This window comes from Podarcis cretensis (genome assembly GCF_951804945.1).
Source record: "Podarcis cretensis genome assembly, chromosome: Z".
NCBI lineage: Eukaryota > Metazoa > Chordata > Lepidosauria > Squamata > Lacertidae > Podarcis > Podarcis cretensis.
This window is the reverse complement of record NC_137184.1, coordinates 26,560,020-26,580,041: the sequence shown is the minus strand read 5'-3', so window position 1 is coordinate 26,580,041 and position 20,022 is coordinate 26,560,020. Positions and strand designations below refer to the sequence as shown.

At 43.1% G+C, this 20,022-nt stretch overlaps 2 long non-coding RNA genes across 2 annotated transcripts in view; one reads left to right on the top strand and one right to left on the bottom strand.

Moving 5' to 3' along the window:
• LOC307207728 overlaps positions 1-4,369 on the bottom strand; it is a 74,247-nt gene extending 69,878 nt beyond the window's left edge. The window contains exons 1-2 of the long non-coding RNA XR_013834803.1: positions 3,992-4,369; positions 3,554-3,746 (exon numbers count right to left, since the gene is read on the bottom strand). This is a non-coding gene — a long non-coding RNA (uncharacterized lncRNA). The remainder of the gene's footprint in view (positions 1-3,553; positions 3,747-3,991) is intronic.
• LOC307207746 overlaps positions 1-20,022 on the top strand; it is a 480,701-nt gene that overhangs the window by 270,770 nt on the left and 189,909 nt on the right. The window lies entirely within an intron of this gene.

The window sequence follows — 20,022 nt, the reverse complement described above, 5'->3', positions numbered from 1 at the left end:
ATGACAAGCTCCAAAGCAGATAAGGAAAAGTCCTGAGGCAATAAGCCTCCAAACTTTCAGCCCCGTGCTGGCTCCAACACAATTTCCCCAACCCTCAGTACACCAAAATTACAATGGAATACTGAAATAAGTCTCGTCTTGATCTTGAACCAGCCGACAAGTCTTAACTTGTTGCGGATACTGCATAGGTCAAAGATTGACCGGCTTCCTGCCTGCTGTCCTGTGAAGGTTGGAGCTTATTCCAACCTTCCGAGACCCTGCGCACGACACACTTTTTGAAGGGTCTCTGAAAAATTAAAGCTTTACTCTAGCAGACATTGCAGCGGACTGAAGTCTGATAGTTTTAACACTGCATCCGATCTGCAGCAGGTGGGCGAATTACTGCAGGTCCTGCTCAGAGGATGGGGGCAGGTTCCTCTGAATGGCCGAGGACTGCCAGCTAAATTTTAAGAAATCAGTCCAGGCCTTCTCATAAGACCTGAAAGCGAATGGGGAAACGTAAGCTACTACTCCTCATAATTATTAATTGTTGCCAAGTGCCACAGGAGCTCCAGAAAAATCCAGCTATAGCTGGGTGTCCAGAGCCCAGGATCTGAAGCTCTCCAACTGAAAAAACGGGATAGAGCAACCGCAAAAACATTAGATGATCCCGAAATAAAGCGAGCAGAAACACAATATTAAACCTTAAGCAGTGCGAAGACTCTGCCAGAGCATGAGGACTGTTTTGCCAGGACTCTCACACTGCCTGGTTATCAGACCAAGACAGACCCGACGGTCTCTAAACTCCTTAGTCCAGATGTGCGCTGACACTACAATGGGGAAAACTCGCGAAAAGTTAGGTTACATGTGATTGCCTTGCCCTGCCAGGCTCAAGGCCACTGTACATGATGATGAAGGAACCCTGGGCCATGAGACCACCTGGCCAAGCAGGAATGGAAGGGGCAGCCTGGAGCAACCACCCTGCATGCAAAATTTAACTGACCTAGGAATGATAGGATCAATATATTCCACCTTTATCTGGTAATCTGATGTTAACTTTTCAACACCCGGTCTCCCATCCAATTTGAGACCACATTGGACCCTGCTTAGCTTTGCAAATGTGCTAGCAGTTTTATTGCTGCACCACCAGGGGGACTCTGACAAAGCAACACTTGCTTCAGAGGAAGCATTACAAGAATAACATCCTTCAAGGCAAACAGCTTTTCCACAGGCAAGCTGAAGTTTGAGCAACGGTATCCAGCTGGCCCCCAAATACATTAAAAGGGGCAGTAGGACCCACTGTCCTCCATTGCCAACAGATCACCCAGCTCCTCAGGGAATAAAGGGGCATCTAGTAAGCTAAGCAGAGGCTGGTGTCACATGAACCAGCCAGTAAAACAATCCACATAACGATACCCCCAGTTAAACGAGTCTTGACTCGCAATGTACAATCCAGAAAGGCACTAAAGGACTCAAGTGCTGCACAGCCTATTGAGCAACCCACTGGCATCGCCTTATCAATATAAGGACCATCCAATTAAAGCCTAACTACTTAAAATCTTGAGGGTGAATCGGCAGTAGCCTAACAGCCGATTCAATATCGCATAATGCCAACAAGGCACCTCCTCCAATTTGTTGGTAAGCTCAACTGCCTGATCCAAAGATGCATATTTCACGGAACAATTCCGGAAACAGAGCATCATTCACTGAGGTGCCCTTGGGATGCGATAAATATGGATCAGATGGAATTATATGGGGCTTTCTTTGGGACGATCCCCAATGGGGATAAATGAAAATCGGGACTAGAAGGAGAATCAAGGGGATCCCACCATACGTCCCAATGCAAGCTGCTTCCTAACCTTCTTTCTGGCTACCACAGGTAGCTCTCTAACTGGCTTTTGAGTTGCTGTATTCTGAGCCACTGGCTGAAAAGCCAGAGGAATCCCAAACCTTGGGAAAACCCTTCCCACAAGCACAAAGCTACTGACCCATCTAGATAACCTTTTAGCCAGACTTTCAAGGGCGATATTTTTACAGAAATATGGGCAAGAGGTATTGAGTTATTGCTTGCCAGCCCCCGCTTGGGCAAGATGCCCTGCCTTGTGTTGCCACCATGATGTGTAAATTTACAGGGCCAACACTGGCCAGAAACCCTAAAGAAGTCCCAACAAAGCTGCCACCGGGCCAGCTTCCTGCATACCAGCTTCCGGTTCTATTGCTCAGGGAATTTCCATTTGAAATGTGGAGCTGCACAAGTGGTCCACATGTCCCCGTCCCTGTGATCCTAGCGAGCTAAGGGGATGATGGCAGCCCTGCGTCTAACATTCCCATCATAGTGAATTACCACTTATAGAATAGTGGGGTTGGAAGGAACAGTAAAAGCTTCCCTAAACAGGGCTATTTTAGATGTCTTCTAAAAGTCTGGTAGTAGACATCTGGTGGGAGGGTGTACCACAGGGCAGGTGTCACTTCCGAGAAGGCCCTCCAACTGGTTCCCTGTAACTTGGCTTCTCACAGTGAGGGAACCACCAGAAAGGCCCTCGGCGCTGGACCTCAGTGTCCGGGTAGAGTGATGAGGGAGCATGCAGCTGTCCCATACAGGGACCAATCCTGCAACCTAGGCATTACCGGCACCATACGCTGACCAGCTGAGCTATCCAGGATGATCCCTAAAGACCTGGAACAGCCTCACCCTGACCCCTGGAGAGGTCCAAGGTGATGTCTGAGTCATCATCAGAGCCCAGTGGTGATTTACCTGCAAGGAGGTGTAAGCATCATCCCTGCTCCGCTTTTTCCTGCCTCTGAAGACCTTCCTTCTGGAAGAAGGCATCTGGGGCATCAGCAAGTCATCCTCTGCAGGAGAGGCAAGCTCTGGAGGCATCTGCAAAGGCCCTGTCATAGTCTGCAAAAGGAAAAAAAACCTAACCAATGTGAGGAACAGGTGAAACTAATGCTTTGTGCACCACATGGGGACACTATTCAGGCCAGAAACGCTGCCAGAGGCCATCAAATTCTAGGGCCAAGCGGGCCAAGCCCTAGGATCACCTGCCAGGCCAGACATAAATGTTTCCAATGAGATAACAAACTCGAGGCAGCCCACCGCCTGTCCAGGTACCCCTGTTTGCCCTTTAGAGGGAAAAACCCCCTCAAGAAACCCAAAGTTGTTTTTTTTTTTGGGGGGGGGGGGAGCAATATCACAAATGGGCCAAACTACCCAGCAACAAAATAGTCCAAAAGGAGCAGCTTGTTTTGCTTTGTTATAACAAGGGCTAAGTGGGGGATATGAACCCTGTCTCCCAGGTCCTAATCCTGTACTCTAGCCACTAAGCCACAATGGCTCATCTCTAAAATGGCAGTTGCCATTATCAGGGCAAAACAAACTTGAAGAAAATAAACTTGTTCAGAAACAGCATAGTTAAAGAGCATACAAAGAGTGCTCATTGGAGGCACAGAGAGCCTCTGGCTCCACTCTGTCTGCCTAAGATATACATTAGCAACAAGTGAGCCTGCAAACAAACAGATACATTCTTAATAGAGAGAATGAGTCACATGTCACAGAAACTTAACAATTTACTGTACTGCTAACTGTAGCAGGCTTAGGCTTGAAAAATATGTGCAGGCCGAGCAGGCCGTGAAGGCCTCCCTGCTTCAGCTCTCTGCCTTTTATAGTCTCATTTCAATATTAAAGGAACTCAATATAGTGCTCCCGCCCAAGGCTAGATTAAAATTCAGCCAACAGCACTGCACCCACCCAAAATAAAGCCAACCTATGAGGATACTATAAACGAAAGTGATCCCAGGTAAGCTGGGAATGTATTGTACTGCTAACTGTAGCAGGCTTAGGCTTGAATGATATGTGCAGGCCGAGCAGGCCGTGAAAGCCTCCCTGCGTCTGCTCTCTGCCTTTTTTGTCTCATTGCAATATTAAATAAAGGAACTCAAAATAGTGCTCCAGCCAAAGGCTAGATTAAAATTTGGCCAACAGCACAGCAATCACCCAAATAAAGCCAACCTATGGGGATACTATAAATGAAAGTGATTCCAGGTAAGCTGGGAACAGCCCTGACTAGCCCCACAGTTAAACAGGCAAAAATGGGGAAAACCTTTTTGCAAAAGAAAGCCCCTAATGGGGGCTCTCTCCCTACTGGGAAAGGCAAGCCAAGGAGGATTATGCCCAGGCAGCGCTCACAGGTACAGGGAGAATCTTCCCACAGGGCAGGGTAAGGGGTGGGGTGAGAAATCAAACAGGGGAAAAAAGGGGAATTAAATTAATTAAGGGACTAGAGAAGATTAAAAAGAAGGGGAAAATAAAGAAATGTAACCAGACAATGAGACAATGAGAAGATCACTCCACTGTCCTCCAGACGGTCCAAGTGCTCCAGGTGATCCGTTGCACGCAGCAAAAGAGAAAGTACAAGGCTGTGTGCAGAGTATTTAAACCTTTTACCCCTCCCACCAAAATTGCAACATAACTTTTGCCCCAGCAACTCGGCAATCCAATCAATGCCCCCCGGCCATCTTGGAGAACTTACCCAGCAACAAAGGGGTGGCTCAGTAGACCCCACCGCAACACGTGCTCTCCCTGAAGGAGAACACGCTATCTCCTAACAACTCTCAGCACCTTTAACACACTGTAGGTCCCAGGATTTTTTGCAGGAAGCCATGACTTTTAAAAGTGGTACAATAGTGCTTGTCAAACAGATAGCTCAGTCAGTAGAGCATGAGACTCTTGACCCCAGGGTTGTGGGTTTGAGCCCCAAATTGGGCAAAATATTCCTGCACTGCAGGGGGTTGGACTAGATGACCCTTGGGGTCCCTTCCAACTCAACAATTCTATTATTCTAGATTCTGTGACATGTATCATACAGATGGGGCCTAAGTGAGCATAGAACTACAGCACTGCAGTCTTTTTTCTTTCTTTTCTTATTTTACAATCTCCATATAAATACAAAATGTAAGCAATAAAAATATAAATATTGAAAAACAGATTGTGACTCCTCATCAGTTGAACTACGCTCATCCTCATGTCAAGCGTCATGCAGAAAAATGATTTCTGATAATGAAAAGATAGTATTCTCATGTCAGCTGCAGACAGAGTCTTTATTTATCACAGATTCATATATAGCTTCCTCATTCTACTATTAATCAGAATAAGGAACAAACAAAACAATTTTTATGTATATATAGTTTAGCAACAATCTGAAGAGAGTCCTGTCCAGTTCTAGAGGTTGGGTTTTGGTGAGTTTTGGTTGTATGTTTTTGTCACAATTAACAATTGTAGAATGGAAGGTTTATTATGGTCCATTTCCCCAAGTAATCAATGGAAACTGGCTGTGGTTCACAGTGAAGTCCCAGGAGATTGCACATTGTCCACTGTTAAATTCACAGCTGTTCCACTTAATCCATTGATGGCAGGCAGTTTTAAAAGGACCTTTTATTTATACCTCATTCATCATTCTTAACGTTTTGTCAAATCCATGTTGAATACTTCAAGGTGGACAAATAGACCAAGGCTAAAGTGTCTGCTTTGCTGCCTCACCATATAAATTCCCTGTGCTCCCCTCCAGAATGGCACTCAGACCAAACCATATTTTCTTACACTTCACATTTATGTTAAACCATTTTCTCCTGACCTAGAAGGTGACGCTGCTAGAGATTTAGTGGGAACGTTGTAATTTCACCATTCCTGGGCAGGTTTCTGGAGGATCTCTCCCCCCCCCCCTCTTTTCCCTATATTACTGCGTCTAGTGCATCCTTGGAAAAAGCAACCTATAAAATGCTACCATTTTACTGAAACCAAACAACATTAGATTGCCTACAGAATTTGAGTGCCCTGTTGGAAGTCTACTGAAAAAAATCAAGGAAGGCTTCCATAAACCTTGGACCAACTTTGTGATGGAGCTTCTTAATGCCTCCTTTGGTGGGGGGGAGAACCCTTGCATGAGCAAAGGTGCCTTATAGTGAGTTAGACCATTGAGACATCTAGCTATTTTCATGAAACCGATTATTGTAGATTATATGTTATGTATGTAGAACATGAGTGGGGAACCTGTGGACCTGCAGAAGATGCTAGACTCCCATCATCAATGAGTTGGCATGGAACAACATCTGGAGGGCAACAGGTTGTCCATACTTGATAGAAAAGAAGCCATTTCAACCCCACCTCCCATCTTCAGTGAAATGGGAAGTGAGCAGGTGATAGAAAAGACTTCTGCCAGAGACTTTGGAGAGTTGTTACCAGCTGAAATAGGCAATTTGCAGCCAAATAGACCAAGGACAGCATTCTTCAACCTAGTTTTGGACTACAAATCCCATTACCCTCAGCCAGGATGGTCAATGGTGAGATACTGGGAGATGTGGTCAACAACACCAGGCTAGATCCTTCAACCCGGATAGAAGTCTGTGATGACTTTACTCAAGGGTCCCGCAGACTCTTCTCCAAATGCAACACTGAGACAAATATAAGTTTAAGTCCCCTGCCTCTGCCTCTCTATTGTGCTGCTCGCTCTCCTCCCCTAGTCATATTCCCCATTTTTGTGTTTGCAGGTAAGATAAGAGTGTTCCAAGTAAGTTTTTGTTTCTCTCAGTTTCTAATTGTTCCAATCTGAAATTAAGTTCTACACGTTTCCACATCAGTGTGAGGGTATGTTGTTTTTTAAGTCTTCATGAAAATTAATCAGGATTTTAGTACAAATTTATCCTAATGTGCGCATGTTAGTATGCATTTTTCCCAATGTACACATTTTTGCAAACCAATATAATTCTATTTTCCCCTATATAGTGTATTTATACACATTATTTTTCACCAATAAATGTGTTTTTATGCATCCTTTAACCTACTGCATGCATTTGTTAAAATATGTGCAAAGGTAAAGTGACCCCTGACCGTTAGGCCCAGTCGTGGCTGACTCTGGGGTTGCGGCGCTCATCTCACTTTACTGGCCGAGGGAACCAGCGTACAGCTTCTGGGTCATGTGGCCAGCATGACTAAGCCGCTTCTGGCGAACCAGAGCAGTGCACGGAAATGCCATTTACCTTCCCGCTGGAGTGGTACCTATTTATCTACTTGCACTTTGACATGCTTTCAAACTGTTATGTTGGCAGGAGCAGGGACTGAGCAATGGGAGCTCACCAAAAGCAATGCTAAAAAAAGAGAATTCTGATGAAGGAGCAGCAGTTTCTCAATTGCAAATCTCAATTGCAAACTCTGCCTTTACTGAAAGATATCTCTTCGCATAAGGGGGCTCAATCCTCTCCAGCAGTCTTTTACTCCACCAGAGTAGGGAAACATTGATTGTATTGGGGTTCCTGCAATGGAACCCTCTGAGTCAGAGAATGGCACTGGTACCATGGATTCATCTTGAGGACATGCTTCCAGGTGCACAGGTCCCTCTCAGACTCAAGTGTCTCCCAAGTGATTGCAATCATGCTAATTGCAGCCCCTGTAAGAACAGTTCCCAAGGGAATGTGTCTAATCTCACACTAACCATGTCAGGCTTTCCTTCATTCATCAAGCCCAATATCATCTACCCTGAGAATCAGCAGCTATTCAGAGGTTCAGCACAGTGCACTTTGGGAAGGATCATCCCTGAGTTGAAAGCAGTTGCTTTGCATGGAGGATGTTCCAGATTCAATTCCCAACATCTCCATTAAAGGGGGATGGGAATAGGTTGGCAGGCAGTGGTGGTTTATGCCCACTGTGACTAGTAGGGCAGCAGGCAGGGAGGCCAAACAGTATGTGGAGCCAGAACCAATGACAGGCAGCAAAGCCAACTAATTCTGGGCTTGCCCTATCATCCTACCTGCTGAGTTCTACAAGGGTAGTCCTGAGCCAGAGATGAAGGAGGAGGAAGCTGATGGGCAGCTCCCATTCCTGGGCTGGATGTAATTAAGTAAGACAGGCTGGTGGGGGCCAGCTGAGTTCAGTAAATTGAATGTTTTCCCCATAACCTGCCATCTCATCCTTAAAAAAAGATACCTGAAGTGCTAGAATTTGAATCTGGGACATTCTCCATGCAGAGGCAGATACGCTTAGCCTAGGGATAGGGAAGAAATTTGATTCTGTTCACATTTAAAGCTGAATCTAACAAACCTGCACTTTCTAAAACAATATGAGAATTGGAACACGGCCATCTTTCGATGTCTGCACTTACTGAAATTTTGTGATGCAGTTCTCCAGCCAAACAATGTTTATAGAAATGCAAGTATTAAGGGCATGCAAGGATAAATGTGAGTACAGTGGTGCCCCGCAAGACGAACGCCTCGCAAGACAGAAAACCCGCTAGACGAAAGGGTTTTCCGTTTTGGAGACGCTTTGCAAAACAAATTTCCCTATGGTCTTGCGAGTTCCTGCGGGGTTTTTTCCCTCCCCCCCCCCCTTTTCCTAAGCCCTAAGCCGCTTATCAGCTGATCAGCTGATAAGCCGCTTATCAGCTGATCCGCTAAAAGCCGCTAAACCGCTAATAGCGCTAATCCGCTAAGCTGTCAATGGGCTTGCTTTGCAAGACGAAAAAACCGCTATACGAAGAGCCTCAAGGAACGGATTAATTTCGTCTTGCGAGACACCACTGTATACTTTTAAGGGCACCTCCCATATATAGGTCAGGAGGTCAGGTCCAAGCAGGAGCTGGGGTCAGAAACCAGACTGAGAAAGTAGCTAAAGGAGAAAAGACTTGTTGTACATAGTTCTTTAATAACATTATTTCTTATTCAATCCCTTTGATCTGCTCTTCATTTAAACAGAGAATGTAGCAAGGGAGAATGAAAATAACATACAAAAACACATATTAGGAAAAACTGCTTGTAAAAAATGTGCAGACAAAAATGTACTTAGAAGAAATTTGCACTAAGATGCTGAAGAATTTTCATAATTTTTTTAAAAAAAGCAAATTGCTGCAGAAATATAGGCAACTCGATTTAAGATTGGAAACAATGAGAAACAAAATTGACAGATCTCTCCATCCATAGCTGAGGCCATAAAGCTGTGTCAGATTTAAGAGGTTCTATATCATTACCAAAACAATGTGTATCATTCTAACAGAAAGGACTATAAAAATAATAAACTTTTATATTTGCACATATACTGGTGTGTAGGCAAGGATGCAACTAAAATCTAACAACCTAACTGAAATATGTATCTTGCAATAATACCTTTAAATGAAAATGCCCTATGACTTCTTACTTAGCATATATGAGAATGTATAATGTACAGCAATACAAGAGCAGCTAAGTACACTGTTTGGCACTTATGATGTGGAAAAAGGAACACAACATGAACTGGGTGTGTTCTGTTCAGGACATAAAATTTACAATTCCTTTGTGATTTTTGAGAGCAATATCACTGGAATTTAGGAATGTTTTGAGTGTGGGGGTGTATTTAAACACCCCCCCCATACGCACACCCACACATAAACTGAGGCCCCAAACTATAGTTTACTTAGCACAGACCCTCCAAGTGTCCCTATTTTCCAGGGAAGTCCCTGGTTTCTGATTTGATCCCAGAATGTCTCACTTTTCCTCAGGATGTCCCTATTTTCATTGGACAAATGTTGGAGGGCATAGAGTTATCTGACCTCTGAGCCCTCTGAAAACAATCCTGCATAGGGAAGTTTTTTTAATGTTTCATTATGTTTTTATATATGTTGGAAGCTGCCCAGAGTAGCTGGGGCAACCCAGTAAGATGTGTGGGATATAAATATTAAAATTATCGTTACAGAATGGGACGTCCCTATTTTCATCGGAGAAATGTTGGAGGGTATGTTAGCATGTGAATAAATCTGGCACCACCTCCATATAAAACGGGTGCTTTACTACTGTGGCCCTTCCTCAGGCACAAAACAGGTGCTTTCTCTGAAGCAGGGCAAAGACAAGGAAGCAACTGTAGGGTCCAGAAGGTTACAGCCTCATTCAGCAATTTTATTTAAAAACCAGTAAAACACTATAATAAAAACAGGGATGCAACATAGCAACCAGTAAAACACTATTATAAAAACAGATAAAAACAGGGTCCCATTTTATGGGTCAGGGAAAGTCTGGAAGAAAAAGTTACACCTTTACGAGATGCCTGAAGCAACAGAGGGGCAGAAGGAAGGGCATTCCTCAGTGAAGGAGTGCCCTGCCAAGGGGTAAGGGCTTATTTTGGATTCAAGTAGGCAGGAAGTAGCCAGGTTGATGCCTTAGCAGTGTTTATTTGCTGGACAAGAATGCAAAGCAGAGCATAGAAAATGAAGAATTTGTGGGCCTTTGCTGAAAAAGCTCTCTAAGAAGAGCTGCACATCCTCCCAGTCCTTCCAGCCTACAGCTGTCATTGGGATCTCCAGTTAAGCCAGGGAACTATTGGGCCCCATGGTATTTTCAGTATCAAATGATGATGTCATCAAACTTTTACACTCATAATAAGAGCTTGCTCAATAAGACCAAAGGCCCATCCTGTTAAGCAGGATTCAAGCACAAGAGCACTCTCTTCTCCTGTGGTTTCCAGCAACTGGTATTCAGAAACAGAGCACTCTCCTGACTGGTGACTTCAAAGGGCTGGCCAGTGACCAAGGGTGGTGGCTCATTGCTCCTGTGCTAGCCTCATGCATCGATGATGCCTGGGCAGCTATCCATTGCCTTACCTTGATGGCCTTTAAGGGGAGCCCACCTCCATTATGACTGTACTTTCTCATACTATGGTCTTAGCAGAAGACCCCAGCCCTTTCTCATGGCATCATCATTTCTATGCAAATCACTCCTTAGGCATGACACACCTTAGAATGATTCTATCATTACTTATCAGTTTAATTAGCAGACCCTTCATAAGGCGTCAGAGAGATAGCCTGTTGAAATACCACTGTCTCCACGTGATCACAACATGTGATCCACATATTTCCCATACAAGGGGAAATGGCAGAAATTTATTAAAATGTCCAGCCCAAACAAATGTGTCACTTGGATCTAATATGATGGTAATGGTGATGATAATGCATGCATCTTTGGTTGCATCTGTGTTTTATTTATTTTCTGGCATTTGTGCGTCAAGCATTTGTGAGATTACATTTTCCTTTGCTAACATCTCACAGCACCCATAATGTCATCTCCAGCCAGTACCTGTTCTTAAAACTCTCCCACTTATTTGTTTAATCCAAGGAGCATAAGCTTACTGCCAGCATTAACGCTCACTGTTCATGCTCAGCTTATTCTATTCAAGGGTAAAAATGTAGAGTTAGCTTCACAGCTTGCTCCTTGGTATATATCTGTGGGCTTTTTGTTCTGTTTTGCAAAATGAACTACACCCCATCACCAATTACTTCCAAGGCTGCAATATTGCACTTCAAAATGGGAAACCTTTCAGAGCTATGTCTTGTCACACTAGGTTATGTTAGAAGTCCAAATTTAGGAAGGCAGACATGAAAAGTTTCCTTCCTAGGCAACTGCTGCACAATAATCTCTAGCTGGGGTGTTACAATGTAGGAATCTGCCAGAGTTCAACTTCTGCTTCTCAGTAATTCCCCCATCACTGCTTTTACTGATGACCCTCATCACTGAAGCTTTTTCTAACTCCTCCCTCATTTTTCAGCATAAATGGTTTTTTCACTATTGCATGAAAGTCTGTGCTCTACAACAGAGTTAGGGATTTTTATTCCTGATCTTTGGCACTTTTGATTTGCATTTGTAATTGAAATGTGCTAGCAGCCCCTTTTCAAAGGTTGCTTATGCTGAATAGATTATTTTTAATGGTGCACTGATTTGGGAATCAGCCTGTTTATTTCTCTAAAGCATTTTTACCCTGCTCCCCAGTCAAAAAAGCTCCCACAACATGGAAGCTAAGGCCCGAAAAAAACCCAATATGGAGGTCAAATGGCCAAAATATTGGGAAATATTAGAAAAAGATGGAGACAATTGGAAATTGCAGAGTTTGGAGAAAATGAAGGATAAAGTGCGAGACTGGTTACATTACGCTCAGATTAAAGAAGTCTTTAAAAATGATAAAAAGGTAGGGGTCCAGGTGGAGAAATCGAAGTTGGAAACAGAATTTTTAGAACCAAAGACTAAGGTATTATCAAGAATGTATAACTTGCTGTTAAAATGGAATACACAAGACGAAATGGTTAAATCGGTTATGATAAAATGGGCTCAGGACATTGGGCATAATATTATGTTTGAGGACTGGGAAAGGTTGTGGACCACTGGGCTGAACTTCACTGCATGTAATGCTCTGAAGGAAAATGTAATGAAAATGATATACAGATGGTACATGACCCCAGTTAAACTCGCCAAAATATACCATTTGTCTGATAATAAATGTTGGAAATGTAAAGAACATGAAGGTACATTCTTTCACCTCTGGTGGACTTGCCCTAAAGTGAAGGCCTTCTGGGAAATGATATATAATGAGTTGAAAAAGGTATTTAAGTATACCTTCACTAAGAAACCAGAGGCCTTCCTTCTGGGTATTGTCGGCCAGAAGGTGTTAAAGAAGGACCGAACATTTTTTATGTATGCAACAACGGCAGCAAGGATACTCATCGCTAAGAGCTGGAAAACTCAAGATCTACCCACACTGGAAGAGTAGCAGATGCAGCTGATGGACTATATGCAACTGGCTGAGATGACTGGTAGAATCCGAGACCTGGGAGAGGAGAGGATTGAGGAGGACTGGAGGAAATTCAAGATTTATTTACAAAAATATTGTAATTTGGTTGAATGTTAAGAAGGATGCTAGATCATAAACAATAGCCTACCACTGAATTAGATCTGATTTTGACGATAAGTGAGATTAAGGAAATATAAATTTATTGGAGAATTGTTAGATTTTATTTAAATGAGCGGAGATAAGATTGTAAACAAGTGGGTAATTTGCTTGAAAAAAAATTTTTTCTGTAACGATGTAAGTGTGAGCGGGAGACGCGGGGGAGTCCAAAGAAGTGATGAAACTATGTTATAATATAAGTAATGTTGTTTATTTATGCATTTTTATTCAAAAACTTTAATAAATATGTATTAAAAAAAAAAAAGCTCCCACAACAACTTACAGATGAATGTTATAGTCCCTTCCCTCACTCTTATAATCTAAAAGAGAGACATAAAAGGAAATTTTATGGACAAGGAGGAAGCAAATAGTGGCACTGGTTCTTAAAGTTACATAGCTCTTACCACTGAGGATGGAAATTGGAAACAGTTCAGGGAGAGAAAGCACCTAAAGGACCTCATCTCTGAGCTTATCAGAGTGACTCTGCTTTCCCAGGGTTGTATCCAACTAAGTTCTACTTGGAGTAGACCCATTGAAATTAATGGACCTAAATTAGTCATGTCTATTTATTTTAATAGGTTTAACTCTGAGTAGGGTTAACAATGGATACAACCCCAACTCCTTAAACCTGCAACAAAGACATCTACCTTTCCACTACCATTGCATGAAAATATATGCCTAAGATTATACCTTGCAATGTGTTAGAGGGAATGCCAGCAACACCCCAATTGTCAAACCTGACTGAGCCACCATAAAGATTGGAATTGTTCAGGCTAAGGATGAGTGAATCTGTTTGTTTCAGTTTCTCTCAGTTTCTCTTTTTTCAGTTCTCCATATTCCAATGTCTGTGATTTAAAAAAAAAAAGTGACATTTGATTTGCATTTGTAAGCAGTGCTTTTTTCTTTAAAAAAAAAAGTTTAGGGGTGCTCTCATTTTGACTCAAGAAAACCACCATATTATAGTTCAAATCAGGGAAAATAAATACAGTAAATGGACAAAAGTACAAAGATTCACAAAATATTTAGGGGTCTGCATCCCCCAGGAAAAAAAGCACTGTTTGTAAGTGAATTTTACATTTGCATTTGAATTTGTGAAAATTCATCAGCATTTTAACGTAAACTCCTCCTAACGTACACATGTATACAATTCTATCTAATGTATACAATTATTATTTTTTTGGCAAAGCAGTTTCTGCTAAAATAATGCATTTCTTTGTTATCTTTACTAACTTGTGGGTTCAGATAGACACTTTACTCCACTATATGCATTTTTGTACACATTACTTATCTGAAGTACTGCATTTAAAAATTTGGAAACATGCATATTTCAAAGGATGGTTCTTTTTAAGCTCTTGGGGGTTTTCAAAAATGCAGATTAGGAAAGTTCACTTTTAAATGTGAACTTTACTTTATTTCTCTCTATTTCTAGATGAGTCCCACTGCCAAACCCCAAGAACCCCTGTTGCTGATGTTCTCCCCTTCACTTTGCTGCTGCTGTTTTTCCACTTGCCACCTCTGAGCACATGCACAGAGACAGGAGCAAGAAACCTCTGTTCAGCTTGTCCTCTTCTTCTGTGTGAGAGTGTGGATTGGCAAGCAAATAGTCACCAGCAACAGTAGTTAGGAAGAAATAGGGCTACTCAGGGACAAGGGCCTTGAAGACATCTTGCTCAAACCTACACACACACCAAGATCTGACACATGGATAATATCCATCTCATACATTTATTCTACTAGCAGTCATGGTAAAAGTAAAGGTAAAGGTACCCCTAACCATTAGGTCCAGTCGCAGACGACTCTGGGGTTGTGGCACTCATCTCACTCTATAGGCTGAGGGAGCCAGCATTTGTCCGCAGATAGCTTCCAGGTCATGTGGTTTAGACCACAGCGCTACCTGAATCTTACTAGCAGTCATGGCTTCTCCTAAATAATACTGGAAGCTGTATTTGGTAAGAGTTCTGAGAATTGTTAGGAGACCCCTATTCCCATGATACTGCCACAGTTGTGCGTCAAGACCCGGCGCACCCCCAAGGATAAATAAATACACACTGACACAGAATTTTAATTTAAGGTTAATGGGCAAAAATTTAGGCCACAACTTTATTGATTACAGCAATGTGAGTGGTATTGGCTTAGGCATTGGCAATAACTATATCTGACTCCTGTCTGCCTTGCAGGAAGTCTGGAAAGGTAAACAACCAAACGAGGGAGCTCCATTGATGGCAACCAACTGAAGCTCACCTCGATGTTCCCGCTGGGTCCTGGCATGGCCCTAGCCCCTCAAGCAGACTTCGGACGAGATCCAGATCCACAGATTCCTTTACCAGAATACTCTTGTACCTGGAGGGGCAGGTGATGGCTGCACCTCTCCTCCCCCACATCACAATAAGCCAATGCCTAACTGCCAAACCTTACAAAAGTTGTGACAATTGCTAAGAGGTAAGCGAAAACCAAGTGGCCAGTGCCAATTTGCCAAATGGAAAAAAATTCTACCCAGCCCCTGTTCCAAAACAGGGAACCAACCAAAGTCCAGAGCAAGGCCAAAGCCGACACCTAAAATACAGGGCGGGCAGGTGGGTACTCAGCGTCGCAAAGCTAGGTAAATCCCCAGAAACGGATCACCACCTTTTATATGCCCCCATGATCACACCACTGATCTCTGATTGGCCAATAGGCCATGGTGTGATCGTGGGGCCATTGCGCGTGCTGGCTCAATCTCCCACCCCAGGATAGTGGGGAAGGGGCCTTGGGCCCGCGTGAAACGCAGACCTTCAATTTCTCAGAATTCCATGGGAAATGGGATTGACTGTTGAATCATTCTGAGAACTGTAGCTCTGTGGGAAGTCAGGTGCTCCCCCCAAATTTCTACTCATAAAAGATGGCTAACCGAAGCACACACTGTAGGAGGAGTGATGGCAAGTGTTGCAAAAGGAGGGAGAAGTGGTGTGTGTGTGTGTGAAGTTAGCCTTAATTTTTTTAAAAAAAAAAAACAAAAAACTGGTCTACTCCCTCCAAGTGATTTGCCCTAAAATCTATTATCGGCCTGAGCTCTGGCTAAGGCTGGTAGAAGTTGGAGTCCAGCAATATCTAGAGACCGCCTGATATGGAAAGACTGCCATATGCAGAGGCCATAACCGAACAAGGTTTGTTTATTTTCTAACCTACCCTTCTTCCCAAAGAAGCCCAGAGAAGCAAACAGCAGGGCAGTAAAATAATACAACGAAAAATAAGAACATAGTAAGAGCCTGCTGGATTAGTTGAGTGACCCATCTATCCCAGCATCCTTTTTCTCACAGCGACCAGCCTGGTGCCTGTGGGAAGCCTTGAAAGCAGGACCTGAACACTCTTCAGCAACTGCTACTCAGAGGCATACTGCCTCTGACAATGAAGGGAGAACCTACCCATCATAGCTATTAGCAACTGAGAGTCTCATCCTCCATAAATTTGTCTAATCCTTTTTAAAAGCCATTTGAGTTGGTGGCCATCACATTCTCATGTGAGAGAGGCTTCAATAGTTTAACAATGGTCTGCAAGGAGAAATGCTTTCTTTTCTCTGTCCAACATTCAGCTTTGTTTGATATCCTCAAGTTTTAGTATACTTTTTCCACACCATGTATTGCTTTTTACACACCTCTTACTTGTCTTTTCCCTAAACTGAAAAACCCTGGAATGAAATAAATAGCACAAACCAACAAATGTTCAATGCATTTAAAAACATTAAGAATAACTTTAAAAAAATACATTTTTGTGCACCCACATATCCCTCACAGCTAATAATTTCAAGGTTGCTGGGAACAGTATCTTTCACCCATCAAATGCCTGGGGGAAGAGTAATGTTTTATTACCATTTATTATATTGAAAGATACACTTAATGCATGCCTTTTCAGAAGTGGAAAGACTGCTTCCCACTGTTCAGTTACTAATGAATACAACCAAACCATGTTGATGTTTTCCAAAAAGGAAAAGGGGTGGCAGCAGGGGTGTGTGCAATACATTTGAAGCATAGACATGTTTGCCTTCTGCAGAGTTATTGGGGAATCAATTCAAATTCATAAGCAGACATCACCTCATTACCACCATGCAGGATCACTGAACCGAAGGGGTAGAGAAGTGCACTAAAAATCATGTAAACAAAAGCAGCTTCTAATTTTAAAACGATCAACAATGCATGCACTATTATGCATCTCCCAGTGGGAATGTGTTTATCATTAACTCTCAGCTAGGTGCAGTTATATTTAATTTGGGGGGAAATACAAGGATGTTGAAAGCACTGAGACAACACCTGTTGGTGTGAGAAAAGGTGCCACCCATCATAAAAGTGTCATTTCTCCTCCTCCTCCTCCTCCTCCTCCTCCTCCTCCTCTTTTTATCTTTTATCTTTTATACACACAAGAAAAATCCCATAGGGGAAAATTAGACTGGTTGGGGGGGGCATAAATAAATAAACACATATATCACTACCGGGTAAAATAGCCTGGTTTGAATGTTTTTAGCCTCTGGAAATGCAAAGTGTTCCTAATGAGAAAATTGATGGTGAATTAGTCTAAATGGTGATGAGTAGCTTAATGCTAGGAGAAAAGATAATGGGGTCTCTGCGCGGCTACTCTTGGGAGAAGAGAGCCTGAGTGCTTCTGCACAACCTAGCTATACTGAATAGATGTGTGAATTATCTGAGGTATAATGAAAGAGCCAGCTTCTCCTCTTCCCCCCACCCCACCTTCCTCCAAGTCCTGCTCTATTTTGATCCCCCCACCTCCATAACCGCTGAGAGTAATCAGGCAACCCCTCTTCCCTTCAGAGAACTATAATTCCCAGAGTGTTATAACAGTAAATTCCTCTTCCCAGTGAACTCTACAAATTGCGGCTCTGTTGGGGGAATAGGAGGCTTCCTAGCAAACCTCAGTGCCCTTAACAAACCACAGCTCCCAGAATTGTTTGGATGAAGCCATGACTGTTTAAAGTGGTATCATAGAGCTTTAAATATATAGTGTATATGGGGTCTTAAGAGACAGCAGTTTGTGTTTTTGCGTGTGTGTGTGTGTGTGTGTGTGTGTGGAATGGAACAGGTGAAGGGCCTGCTATCTTGCCTGTCCCTCATCTACATAAATTATCTTTAGTTCTCAATTGTTCATTTGTACCTCTGTACTCATATTTTTTCCAATTGGTATATGAGGCCATATGAGACATTTCAATTGAGTGCATTCCTTTTGTTTTTCACAATTGCAAACCGTCATAGGGGAAATATATTATTTCATGCCCTCTGTTGCTTATGATGATCCCTTTGCATTTTCTATTGTTTGTTCATTCCTTCTTAATGGGTTTTATCTGCATAGTTAGTTTGAGAAATTAAACCTTGGTTATTGTTCTTTTTACAACGGCAATTAACTACTTTAAAAGCATTTTCTAACTCTCTCTTTTCAAATACCGTCATCTTTTTCTTTTATCTCTCTTACCATAAAGTTTGTTTTATCTTCTGCTGTACCCTTTATGTACCATGATTGTCCACTTTATCCATGAAAGAATCTATGCCCATCCTTCATAGACTGACCAGCTAAACTGCCCATTGCCACTTCCCCCACTTTGATTTCTTTCCACCGTCTCTGCAGATTTCACCTGCCCATTTCGTTCTCTGACCTTCCTGTTTTCCAGACTCTGGTTTCCTAATTTATGGGTTTTCTTCTTTCTCTCCTGTGCAATTAACCTTTGACTGTTTCTTGCTCAGCCCCCCCAAAAAGCACTTAACTCTAATCTTGTTTACCATTACAGGGAGCTAATTCATAGACCTTTCTTTCCATTAGCATAAATAGCTACTCAAGTGAACACATTCTTGCTTTTCCAGCATGCTTCTTAATCTGTGCAGACAACTAGCAAAGTTACTGTAAACCACTGCTAGAAATGTGGAGTTCTAGAACACCACATTTTGTTTGCTGGCCAACAACAACAAATCAGCACACTGAAAATCACAGGGTGGTAAGGCTCATGGTGGGATTGTGCAGACATTACATACCTATACAGTGAATGTATACAAGGAAGGAAGCACAGTAATGTCAGCTAGCCATGCCAAGCCCTCACCTATGCTTAGTTAGTTTCCTGAAACATAAGAATTATATTCATATTGCATGGAGACCTGTGGGTATAGGGTGGTATATAAATTCAATAAATAATAACAATAAACCATTTTACCCAGGAAGCATCCTGACTGCTGAGCTTACTCGCCTCCAGTGGAGTGGAGTGGATAGTAATGGCAAAAACAGTTGCTAGAACTGGCTGAGGCAAGGAGACAGAGCCCTAAAAGTTTTCTAGTTGGAGTTAGCTAGGAAGTGGGATGTGCCTGGGGATGTGTGTTGGGTTCTGAACAAGTTGTACTCTGGGAACAAGTTGCACTCTGATAAAGGCAATGCTGTCTGCTTATAGATATGTATTTGCCTCGGGGAGAAGTCATAGCTCAGTGGTAGAGTGCACACTTTGCATGCAGAAGGGCTCAGTCACTCCCTGGGATGCACAGGGGGGAGGAGGGGTTGGGGGGGATATAGTAGATTATGTGAAAGACCGCTGCCTGATACCTTGGAGAGCCACTGTGTCAGAGTTAGGCAACAACAGAGTTAGGAGAAATATTAATAGACACTCCAGATACAAGGCAGCTTCCTGTGCTTGCTTGCTTCCTGGCCTCTGCTCATATATTAGTAAATAAAATGAATCTTACAAATATACTTTAAGTCTCTACTGTTCTCCCATTCATAGAATTAAAGAATCGTAGAGTTGGAAGGGACCCTGAGGCTCACCTAGTCCAACCCTGCAATGCAGGTAAAAGGTAAAAATAAAGGTACCCCTGCCCGTCAGGGCCAGTCGTGACCGACTCTAGGGTTGCGCGCTCATCTCGCTTAAGAGGCCAGGAGCCGGCGCCGTCCGAAGACACTTCCGGGTCACGTGGACAGTGTGACGAAGCTGCAGCTGGCGAGCCAGCGCCACACACGGAAACGCCGTTTACCTTCCCGCTATAAAGCGGTACCTATTTATCTACTTGCACTTAGGGATGCTTTCGAACTGCTAGGTGGGCAGGAGCTGGGACCGAACGACGGGAGCTCACCCCGCCGCAGGGATTCAAACCGCCGACCTTACGATCAGCAAGTCCTAGGCACTGAGGTTTTACCCACAGCGCCACCCGCGTCTTCTGCAATGCAGGACTCTCCGCCAAATCATGCATGGCACATGGTCATCCAACCTCTGCTTAAAAACCTCCAATGAACATCACAATTGAAAGGGAGTCCGTTCCACTGTCAGAAACATCTTACTGATGTTTAGTTGGCATCTC